Source organism: Armigeres subalbatus, chromosome 3 (genome assembly GCF_024139115.2).
Source record: "Armigeres subalbatus isolate Guangzhou_Male chromosome 3, GZ_Asu_2, whole genome shotgun sequence".
Lineage (NCBI taxonomy): Eukaryota > Metazoa > Arthropoda > Insecta > Diptera > Culicidae > Armigeres > Armigeres subalbatus.
This window is the reverse complement of record NC_085141.1, coordinates 2,042,814-2,053,976: the sequence shown is the minus strand read 5'-3', so window position 1 is coordinate 2,053,976 and position 11,163 is coordinate 2,042,814. Positions and strand designations below refer to the sequence as shown.

General features: G+C 40.0%; 1 long non-coding RNA gene across 1 annotated transcript; it reads right to left on the bottom strand.

Moving 5' to 3' along the window:
* Positions 1-3,062: 3,062 nt before the first annotated feature.
* Positions 3,063-10,620, bottom strand: LOC134226567 (uncharacterized). Its single transcript, XR_009983506.1, has 3 exons — positions 10,525-10,620; positions 9,505-10,222; positions 3,063-3,862 (listed from the first exon to the last, which is right to left on the bottom strand). It is a non-coding gene; the product is annotated as an uncharacterized LOC134226567 (long non-coding RNA).
* Positions 10,621-11,163: the final 543 nt, after the last annotated feature.

The window sequence follows — 11,163 nt, the reverse complement described above, 5'->3', positions numbered from 1 at the left end:
ACACAAGTGCAGGTCTGCGCCTCAACTCTCCGACACTCCACATGCAACACATTTGCACAAGACACACTGGCACCACATGTGCCCCAACACTCACCTGCCTATGCCGCTTGAATGATTGCAAGAGGACCAATAGGCAGGAACTAATAAGTTCCTGGCAGAGGTATCTGCCCCCCGACACTCCTGCCAGGCCTAGCGAGATTTCACTCATTCCTTCCCTGGCAGCCGGATCACACTACTGCCTAAGCAGCCACTCTGATCATAGGTACCATGCGAGTCTGACTTGTGTGCTCGCTCATACATTCAGTTCCAATAGCTTGCACCACTCTCTTGACATTCAGTCACTCACTCAGTGGGGGTTGTAATACCCCCATCTCCCATTTTTATCCACTCTGTGCACCTCCTGTGCATCGTTTGGGCGTGGAACACCCGGCACGTCACGCGTACCTAACACTCACCTACCCGGGCTTTGATACTGTCAATAGGTCACCGTCAGGTACTTTGCAGGCAGCACCCACCTATTGATATTTCGAAGCCCAGATAGTCCTCAGTCAGTGTGGTGGTCTCCCCATCCTGCAACGGGGTGGCACCACTTACCTTACATGTCTCCAATGTCTGAAGTGCCGCAGAAGCATCAACCCCCCGACACTCCTGCCAGTCGTAGCGGGACTTTCGTGTCCCCTACACTCACGTAAAATACCTTCCGAAGTTTATTAGTTTGCCTTATGAAAATTAGCCACAAGGAATCAGTTTGAAAATCATAAGGCAGCCTTATGAACCAGCATGAACCTTGGATGAACTAGGTTCATAATTAACATATATGTTTATCTTATGTTTACCTTTCAAGTTTCATAAGGCAACCTTATGAAATTTCATAAGTTGGTTCAATGAAACTTCATAAGTTGGTTTAATGAAATTTCATAATATCAGTATGTATTTTTATTCGTGATTTATATCAATAATAAAACGAAGTTGTTTAGGTTAGAGTCCTATAAGAAGAGTACCGCCATGTTTTACGTTTGACAGGTCTTCTGCTCGTTTGGAACGCGCATTTGTATGGAACTGACAGATGATTCTGTTCCAATTCTGACACTTGACGGCACTGTTATTATAGTCACTGTAGTTTAGGTGAATGAAATAAGGTTTCAGTACTTTATTCATATTATTATCATCATTTAGTTGACTACATAGTTGAGGTTTAATTTGACTTCTGATAACTTCAAGTATATAACAACATATTTATACAATGTTTAGCTAATCTCATTTCTTTGTTCTATTCTATTACTATTACAATATTTGCTCCTATTTTAGCCGAAAGGGACACCTGCTGGTGGATTCTCTAATCTGGTGTTGGATGACTCCAACAAAGCATCATTACCGATATCGCAATAAGGGCAACGAACTTTTTGTCGCAGCTCACATTGTCGATGCTGATTAATTAAATAATTAGGATCAGCTGTTTGTCTATAGAACCGAACAGAATCCATCTGGGATTCCAAACGGACACCTTTTGGTATTTCTAACAAAATTCTTTTGAAGTCTTTTGGGATACCTAATTTTAAACTGCGGATTTGGAATCCCTAGAGAATCACGTAATGGTTTATTTTAGAGTGTCCAAAGGATTCCTATCGGAATCCCAAATGATTGTTCTTCCATTCCCAAAAGAATCATGTTTGAAATCCCTTAAGCTTTTACTTCGGAATCGAAATATCTTATGAATTCCTAGGGAAAGCCTGAAGAATTCCTTTCCATGTTGAAATCTCAAAAGGATTCCCGTCTGAATCCCTGAAGGATTCATGCCGCAATCCCTATAGGAATTCTGTCAAAATTTCTAAATAATTTCCGCCGAAATCTCTGGAAGACTCTCGTTGATATCACTAAAGGATTCTCATCTGAATCTTCGAAGCATTCTTGTCGGAAACCCTAAAGGATTCCCGTCGGAGTCCCTAAAGGATTTCCTTTAGAATAACTAAAGTATGTATTCTTGTCGGTATTCCTAAAGGATTGTTGTCTGAATCCCAAAAGAATTCCCGTCGTAATTCTAAAAGGATTACTATCGGAATCCCTAGAGGATTTTCGTCGAAATACCTAAAGAACTCCCGTCCGAATCCCTAGAGGATTCGCTTCAAAATCTATAAAATATTCCAGCCGGAATGCCTTTAGAATTCCCGTCATAATCTCAAAAGGATTCCGTTGTTATCCCAAAAGAGATTGGGAATACCATCCGGAATCTGTTAACAAAGCCTACATCAGGAACGCCTAAGGGATTTACTTCGGAATCGGAATCCATAATGAATTCCCTTAGGAATTCCTAAAGGAATCCTTTGGGAATACCTAAAGGATTTTTTTTTTGGGAATTCTCGAAGGGTTCCTTTATGGTTCCCTTCAGAATTCTTAAACGCTTCTTTTTCTAATCTTTAAAGAATTCTTTTTTGCAATTCCAAAAGTATTCTTGTCGAACTCTATATGATTTCCATCGGAATCTCTGGAGGACTCTCGTTTGAATCACTAAAGGATTCTCATCGGAATCCCTAAAGCATTATTGTAAGAAATCCTTGAAGATTCCCGTCAAAATCCCTACAAAAAACTCTTATCGGAATCTCTACAGGATTTCCGTTGGAATCTCTAAACGATTCGCGTCAGAAACCCTAAAGGATTCCCATCAGAATCCCAAAAGGATTCTCGTGGGAATCCCTAAACAATGTTCAGAATAACTAAAGCCTTCTCGTCGGAATTCTGAAAGAATTTGTGATTGGGAATACCTTAAGGAATTCGTTGGAAAAGCCTACAGGATTTTTGTTCAAATCCCTATGGGATACTTTTTGGAATCCCTTAGGAATTATTTCCCCATTCCCAAAAGGGTCCTCTTCGGAATCCCTAAAGGATTTACTTTGGAAACCCTAAAGGATTCCTTAATAAATTCCCTTACGAATGCATAGATTTTTTTTTTGAATTCTAAAAGGGTTCCTTTATAATTCCATTCGGAATTCCTAAAGGTTTTTGTTTTAAATCCCTTCTTCTTCTTCTTCTTCTTCTTATTGGCATAACATCCCCGCTCGATCCCCGCACTGGGACAGAGCCGCCTCGCAGCTTAGTGTTCATTAAGCACTTCCACAGTTATTAACTGCGAGGTTTCTAAGCCAGGTTACCATTTTTGCATTCGTATATCATGAGGCTAGCACGATGATACTTTTATGCCCAATCCGAAAATTGCCTAGACCGGCACCGGGAATCGAACCCAGCCACCCTCAGCATGGTCTTGCTTTGTAGCCGCGCGTCTTACCGCACTGTTTTAAATCCCTAAAAAATTCTTTTTGGAATCTCAAAAGTATTATTGTCGAAATCCCTTGAAAAATTCTAGAAATCCCTAAGGGATCTCTGTAGATTCCCTTAAACAATTTCTTTTGAAATCTCGTGCGTCGTGTCCCAAACAAAATAAAATTAATCGCTCATTTTTGTCCTTATTTTTGCACAATTTTGAATTCAACTCACCGGCAGTTTCAAGCCTTTCCTAGAACGGAACTGGATCGCCTACGAAGCCTCCTAATCCGCCAAACTTTTCTAGTATTGTTTGATCACCTTTGCTTAGTGCATTTGATGAGAGCTTCCCCGGGCTTCGTACGACGTCACTGTAGACTTGTACTCTCTCGAATAACATTTCTTATGCAGTGATCCGATCGATCCTCCGCCGTAAACGCCGGCTAATGACTCGAATACAATTTCCGATTGAAACGCCTTCGGATCGCCTGAATCTAGGAAATTTTCTCTACGTACCGTTGCCATTACCTTCGGCATCCTCATCGGCTCCGGCTGACCCAACGCCGGTTGCGGACCCGAAAATCTCGGTTTAGAAGCGATGCAATTGCTGAAATTAAGATGCTTGCATTAGAAATTTTCCAAGAAATTTTCATTCATTATCAGAATAACAGTAATAATTTTATCTGCAATTATTTTAGTTTACATTTTCTTTGTTAATTAAAGCATATGTTTCGGTCTTCAGTAACCTTGCGATCAAAGGAGTAGCATTGCCAATCCGGACATGGCGTGTTCGATTCTCAGTCCGGTCTAGGATGATTTCTAATTGGAAACTTTCTTGACATCCTGGGCATAGTGTATCCAATGTACTTGCCACACAAAAAACATACTCATGCAATGGCAAGCATAGAAAAGCTTTCAAATAACCGAGGAAATGCTTCTTCTTCTTCTTCTTGGCATTACATCCCCACACTGGGACAGAGCCGCCTCGCAGCTTAGTGTTCATTGAGCACTTCCACAGTTATTAACTGCGAGGTTTCTAAGCCAGGTTACCATTTTTGCATTTATATATCATGAGGCTAGCACGATGATACTTTTATGCCCAAGGAAGTCGAGACAATTTCCAATCCGAAAATTGCCTAGACCGGCACGAGGAATCGAACCCAGCCACCCTCAGCATGGTCTTGCTTTGTAGCCACGCGTCTTACCGCAGAAATGCTAATAGAACATGCCGAGGAAATGCTAATAGAACAGAAATAAAAAGTTGAAAAACAGGCCAAGTTCCAGTTGGAATGTAGAGCCATTAAAGAAGAAGAAGAAGAAGCATACGTTCACAAAGTTAGTGTTGAGAAGTAAAGTCCCATTAGTGTTTTTTTTTTGCCTTTCTCGTATACTAAGTATACGGTAAAGGCTATATGATCGCTCCAAAAACAAACTTTTTATAGAAGGCCCGGAGACCCATAGTGTTATATACCAATCGACTCAGTTCGACGAATTGAGGTGATGTCTGTGTGTGTGTGTGTGTGTGTGTGTGTGTGTGTGTGTGTGTGTGTGTGTGTGCGCAAAACTACTCAGAAAATGTCACTCATTTTTCGGGACATTATCCTCAACCGATTTGCTCGCAACAAGTTGCATTCGACGCAGAATCCTGTCCCATTGTTTCCTATTTGAAATTGGCCAGATCGGACTATGGGATCAAAAGTTATGGCCAAAATACAAATTCATACGAAAAAATCGCGTAAAAAATGTCACTCATTTTTCGGGCACTTAACTTCAACCGATTTCCTTGCAATAAGTTGCATTGGACGTAGAATCCTGTCCCATTGTTTCCTATTTGAAATTGGTCAGATCGGACTATGGGATCAAAAGTTATGGCTAAAATACAAATTCATACGAAAAAATCATGTAAAAAATGTCACTCATTTCTCGGGCATTTATCCTCAACCGATTTGCTTGCAACAAGTTGCATTCGACGCAGAATTCTGTCCCATTGTTTCCTATTTGAAATTGGCCAGATCGGACTATGGGATCGAAAGTTATGGCCAAAATACAAATTCATACGAAAAAATCGCGTAAAAATATTACTCATTTTTCGGGCACTTATCTTCACCCGTTTTCTTCGCAGCAAATTGCATTCGACGCAGAATCCTGTACCATTATTTCCCATTTGAAATTGGCCAGATCGGACTATGGGATCAAAAGTAATGGACAAAATACAAATTCAAACGAAAAAATCGCGTAAAAAATGTAACTCATTTTTCGGGTATTTATCTTCAACCGATTTGCTCGCAACAAGTTGCATTGGACGCAGAATCCTGTCCCATTGTTTCCTATTTGAAATTGGCCAGATCGGACTATGGGATCAAAAGTTATGGCTAAAATACAAACTTATACAAAAAAATCATGTAAAAAATGTCACTCATTTTTCGGGCATTTAACTTCAACCGATTTGCTTGCAACAAGTTGCATTCAACGCAGAGTTCTGTCCCATTGTTTCCTATTTGAAATTGGCCACATCGGACTATGGGATCGAAAGTTATGGCCAAAATACAAATTCATACGAAAAAATCGCGTAAAAATGTTACTCATTTTTCGGGCACTTATCTTCAACCGATTTCCTCGCAGCAAGTTGCATTCGACGCAGAATCCTGTACCATTGTTTTCTATTTGAAATTGGCCAGATCGGACTATGGGATCAAAAGTAATGGACAAAATACAAATTCAAACGTTAAAATCGCGTAAAAAATGTCACTTATTTTTCGGGTATTTATCTTCAACCGATTTGCTCGCAACAAGTTGTTATGGCCAAAATACAAAATCGTACGAAAAAATCGCTTAAAAAATGTCACTCATTTTTCGGGCACTTATCCTCAACCGATTTGCTCGCAACAAGTTGCATTCAACGCAGAATCCTGTACCATTGTTTCCTATTTGAAATTGGCCAGATCGGACTATGGGATCGAAAGTTATGGCCAAAATACAAATTCATACGAAAAAATCACGTAAAAAATGTAACTCATTTTTCGGGCACTTATTCTTAACCGATTTGCTCACAACAAGTTGCATTCGACGCAGAATGCTCTCCCATTATTTCCTATTGAAAATTGGCCAGGTCGGACTATGGGATCGGAAGTTATAGCCAAAATACAAACTTATACAAAAAAATCATGTAAAAAATGTCACTCATTTTTCGGGCATTTAACTTCAACCGATTTGCTTGCAACAAGTTGCATTCAACGCAGAGTTCTGTCCCATTGTTTCCTATTTGAAATTGGCCAGATCGGACTATGGGATCGAAAGTTATGGCCAAAATACAAATTCATACGAAAAAATCGCGTAAAAATGTTACTCATTTTTCGGGCACTTATCTTCAACCGATTTCCTCGCAGCAAGTTGCATTCGACGCAGAATCCTGTACCATTGTTTTCTATTTGAAATTGGCCAGATCGGACTATGGGCTCAAAAGTAATGGACAAAATACAAATTCAAACGTTAAAATCGCGTAAAAAATGTCACTTATTTTTCGGGTATTTATCTCAAACGAATTGCTCGCAACAAGTTGTTATGGCCAAAATACAAAATCGTACGAAAAAATCGCTTAAAAAATGTCACTCATTTTTCGGGCACTTATCCTCAACCGATTTGCTCGCAACAAGTTGCATTCAACGCAGAATCCTGTACCATTGTTTCCTATTGAAAATTCAGATCGGACTATGGGTTCGGAAGTTATGGCCAAAATACAAATTCATACGAAAAATCACGTAAAAATGTAACTCATTTTTCGGGCACTTATTCTTAACCGATTTGCTCACAACAAGTTGCATTCGACGCAGAATGCTCTCCCATTATTTCCTATTGAAAATTGGCCAGGTCGGACTATGGGATCGAAAGTTATAGCTAAAATACAAATTTATACGTATAAATCGCGTAAAAAATGTCACTCATTTTTCAGGCACTTATCCTCAACCGATTTGCTCGCAACAAATTGCATTCGACGCAGAATCCTTTCCCATTGTTTCTTATTGAAAGTTGGACAGGTCGGACTATGGGATCGAGAGTTAAATACCAATAATACCTTTTTTGCCTTTCTCGTATACTAAGTATACGGTAAAGGCTATATGATCGCTCCAAAAACAAACTTTTTATAGAAGGCCCGGAGACCCATAGTGTTATATACCAATCGACTCAGTTCGACGAATTGAGGTGATGTCTGTGTGTGTGTGTGTGTGTGTGTGTGTGTGTGTGTGTGTGTGTGTGTGTGTGTGTGTGTGTGTGTGTGTGTGTGTGTGTATGTGTGTGTGTATGTGTGTGTATGTGTGTGTGTGTGTGCGCAAAACTACTCAAAAAATGTCACTCATTTTTCGGGCACTTATCCTCAACCGATTTGCTCGCAACAAGTTGCATTCGACGCAGAATCCTGTCCCATTGTTGCCTTTCTCGTATACTAAGTATACGGTAAAGGCTATATGATCGCTCCAAAAACAAACTTTTTATAGAAGGCCCGGAGACCCATAGTGTTATATACCAATCGACTCAGTTCGACGAATTGAGGTGATGTCTGTGTGTGTGTGTGTGTGTGTGTGTGTATGTGTGTGTGTATGTGTGTGTGTGTGTGTGCGCAAAACTACTCAAAAAATGTCACTCATTTTTCGGGCACTTATCCTTAACCGATTTGCTCGCAACAAGTTGCATTCGACGCAGAATCCTGTCCCATTGTTTCCTATTTGGAATTGGTCAGATCGGACTATGGGATCGAAAGTTATGGCCAAAATACAAATTCATACGAAAAAATCGCTTAAAAAAAGTCACTCATTTTTCGGGCACTTATCTTCAACCGATTTGCTCGCAACAAGTTGCATTCGCTGCAGAATCCTGTCCCATTGTTTCCTATTTGAAATTGGCTAGATCGGACTATGGGATCGAAAGTTATGGCCAAAATACAAATTCATACGTAAAAATCGCGTAAAAAATGTCACTCATTTTTCGGGCACTTATCTTCAACCGATTTGCGCGCAACAAGTTGCATTCGACGCAGAATCCTGTCTCATTGTTTCCTATTTGAAATTGGCTAGATCGGACTATGGGATCGAAAGTTATGGCCAAAATACAAATTCATACGAAAAAATCGCGTAAAAAAAGTCACCCATTTTTCGGGCACTTATCTTCAACCGATTTATTATAATCACAAGCTACTTACCAAGTCCATCCAAGTACAGTTTAATCCGAAAGGCAAGAGCCAAAGCATTCGATTCTCAAGTTAATATTCGTTCGTCGCAGTCTATAAAATGCACTAAAACTAGAATTCTTCGACTACTTTTAGAATCAAAATTCGGACACACGCACGCACTGTTTCATATTTCGGACACGTTGGACAGCTAATTTCCACATAATATTAAATGCAAATGTTTATTTATTATTTATTTCTCGTTAATTTATTCTGTTTGCCTTTCAAATAAACAGTTGCTTCAAAACGATATGGCTAACTGTGCCCCAAATATTACAAAATTACTTCCAAACATGTAGCCTTCCGGACGAGAAAGTTGAAACATTTCTGTGAAATATTTCAAAAAATCTTCCATGAAAATTTGGATGTCCGAAGTTTGTGTGCGTCCGAAATATGAATTTTCACGGTATGTTCGCTCCAAAACCAAACTTTTACAGAAGGCCTGGAGACCCATAGTGTTATATACCAATCGACTCAGCTCGACGAACTGAGAGGATGTCTCTGTGGGTGTATGTATGTGTGTGCAGTGCGCGCACCAAAAGTGCGAAAAGTTTAGCTCACTTGGTACTTATCCTACAGATTTACTTGCAACAAATTCCATTCGACGCGGGATCCTGTCGTATTGTTTTCTATTGAAAATTTGGAAGATCGGACTATGGGCACAAAAATATGGCCAAAATGCTTTATGTTATAAAAACATCCAAATGTGATATCCTTAAAATATATAACTGGGTAAAATAAAACAGGGTATGTACATCAAAAGATTGGAAAAGGAAAAAAATTGTAGAAATTCTTATTAGCATATTGTAGATCAAGTTGAAAACCGAAACGAGATCTCGCGATTTCAACTGGATCTACAATATCTTTGCTTAAAATAATCCAATTTTCATATAACGGACAAAGAAGTTTTTCTTTTTTACTCCTAGCTACTAGCTCATCTACTTTCAAGCAAACACATTTTACGAAGGTCGAGAAAGGCACCATCACCGCTAGGTGGATTAATCTGGGTTTTTCTTTGGAAAACTTACATTGCTACTGATGGGCCTGGTCCGCAAACTGCTTGGTCTTGCTAATGATGATTTGCTCCTGCTGCATCTCGAGTTTATTTTTACATCGTCGCACGCTGAACATATGTTTTCCAAACCGATGCCACTGACTCGTCGAATACACGTTGAATTTGACATCACGGAATAGTCTTAAGTAGGGATGCTTCTGCCACCTCCTGATTTCCGTATTACACCGTGCAAGAGAGCCAATTTGGTCGCAATATGAAACGATTAATGCCGCAGTTGAAGTGTTTTTAAACGACGGGTTTGTCCAGAAAGCTGCAAAGTAATATTTATCAGCAATTATTTTATACTTCTTCAATCGCACTTACCTGTTGGCTTTACGTTGTGGTGAATCATCAACCAAAATAACGGCGAAGGCGAGGGCGAAGGATTCCAATGGAAATCTTTGACGGTTCACAAATCCAGAATGATTCCCAACGAAACACAATCCTACATTTGACGTTGGCCTAGGGGAGCTCGTTCTTGTTCCGCATCCATGCCAACAAGCCGCTTAGATAAATTGTTGATGTTTGAATCGGGGCTGATGCGCTGCCGTCTGCTTTGTTTTTTTCACTTCCATTCCAGTATAAGCTTTCGGATCAGCTCCAGCATCATTTGTATCCGGTTGACCTTTCAGAAACTCTGCATTACCATCAGAACAGAACGAGCGAGCAACGAGAATCGCGTGCCGGAAAACCTTTGCCATGGAGAAGCAGCAGGCATGTAGCAGGCAGATTTCTTTTCTGCCGGATTTCAATATATGTGTACCAACGAATCTGTCAATATTAAAATATGGCAAAAGATTAAAAAACTAATTTCTTCAACATGTCAAAAGCTCACGAAACACAAAAATACGTAGCCGCGGATGTACAGCACTGGGACGGAGCTTATGAGTTCAATTGAACATCGGAAATTAAAATATTGGGATCATTAGACGAAGCAATAAATGGACTGCTTTCGAATTTGATCCCAGTACCTATTTTTTAAGAAACTTCTTACCTGAATCTGATAACGGACAGTCACACAAAGCAGTGGCAATGCAAAAATCATTTAAAAATTTGGTAGAAACAAAAACTTGGTTGGCCGGGATAAAAGTCAACAAAACAATGACGTAAATATTTCCGGTGAATGAACACATGAACATGTTAATCCCAGGATCCCATGAATTTTATTCATAATGAATAAAATTGGGATTCATAAGGCATATGTGTGTTTTTTATACTGATCATTATGAAATTCATATGAGCCTTATGAAACAGGTTTGAAATGAACTTTTGGTGTTTCATAAGGGGTAACTTATGAATATCCATATTTTATTTACGCCAGTGTACTTCTGAGGTGCCGCAGAGGTATCTGCCCCCCGACACTCCTGCCAGGCCTCACCAGACTTCAGTCATTCTGACACTACCGACCATGCCTACCATGCGAGTCTTACTTGTGTGCTCACCCATACACTCGGTTCCTCACTCTGTGGGGGTATTACGAGTAATACCCCAACTCCCATTCGCTTGCACCACATGTACACCACTTGGGTACTACCCACTGCCACCCGCTTGCCGCCGAAGCAGCCCTCACTCTGTGGAACCTCCATAGGCTCCGTTAACGACCTGGCTAATTGTTTCACCCCCCAGGTCATTC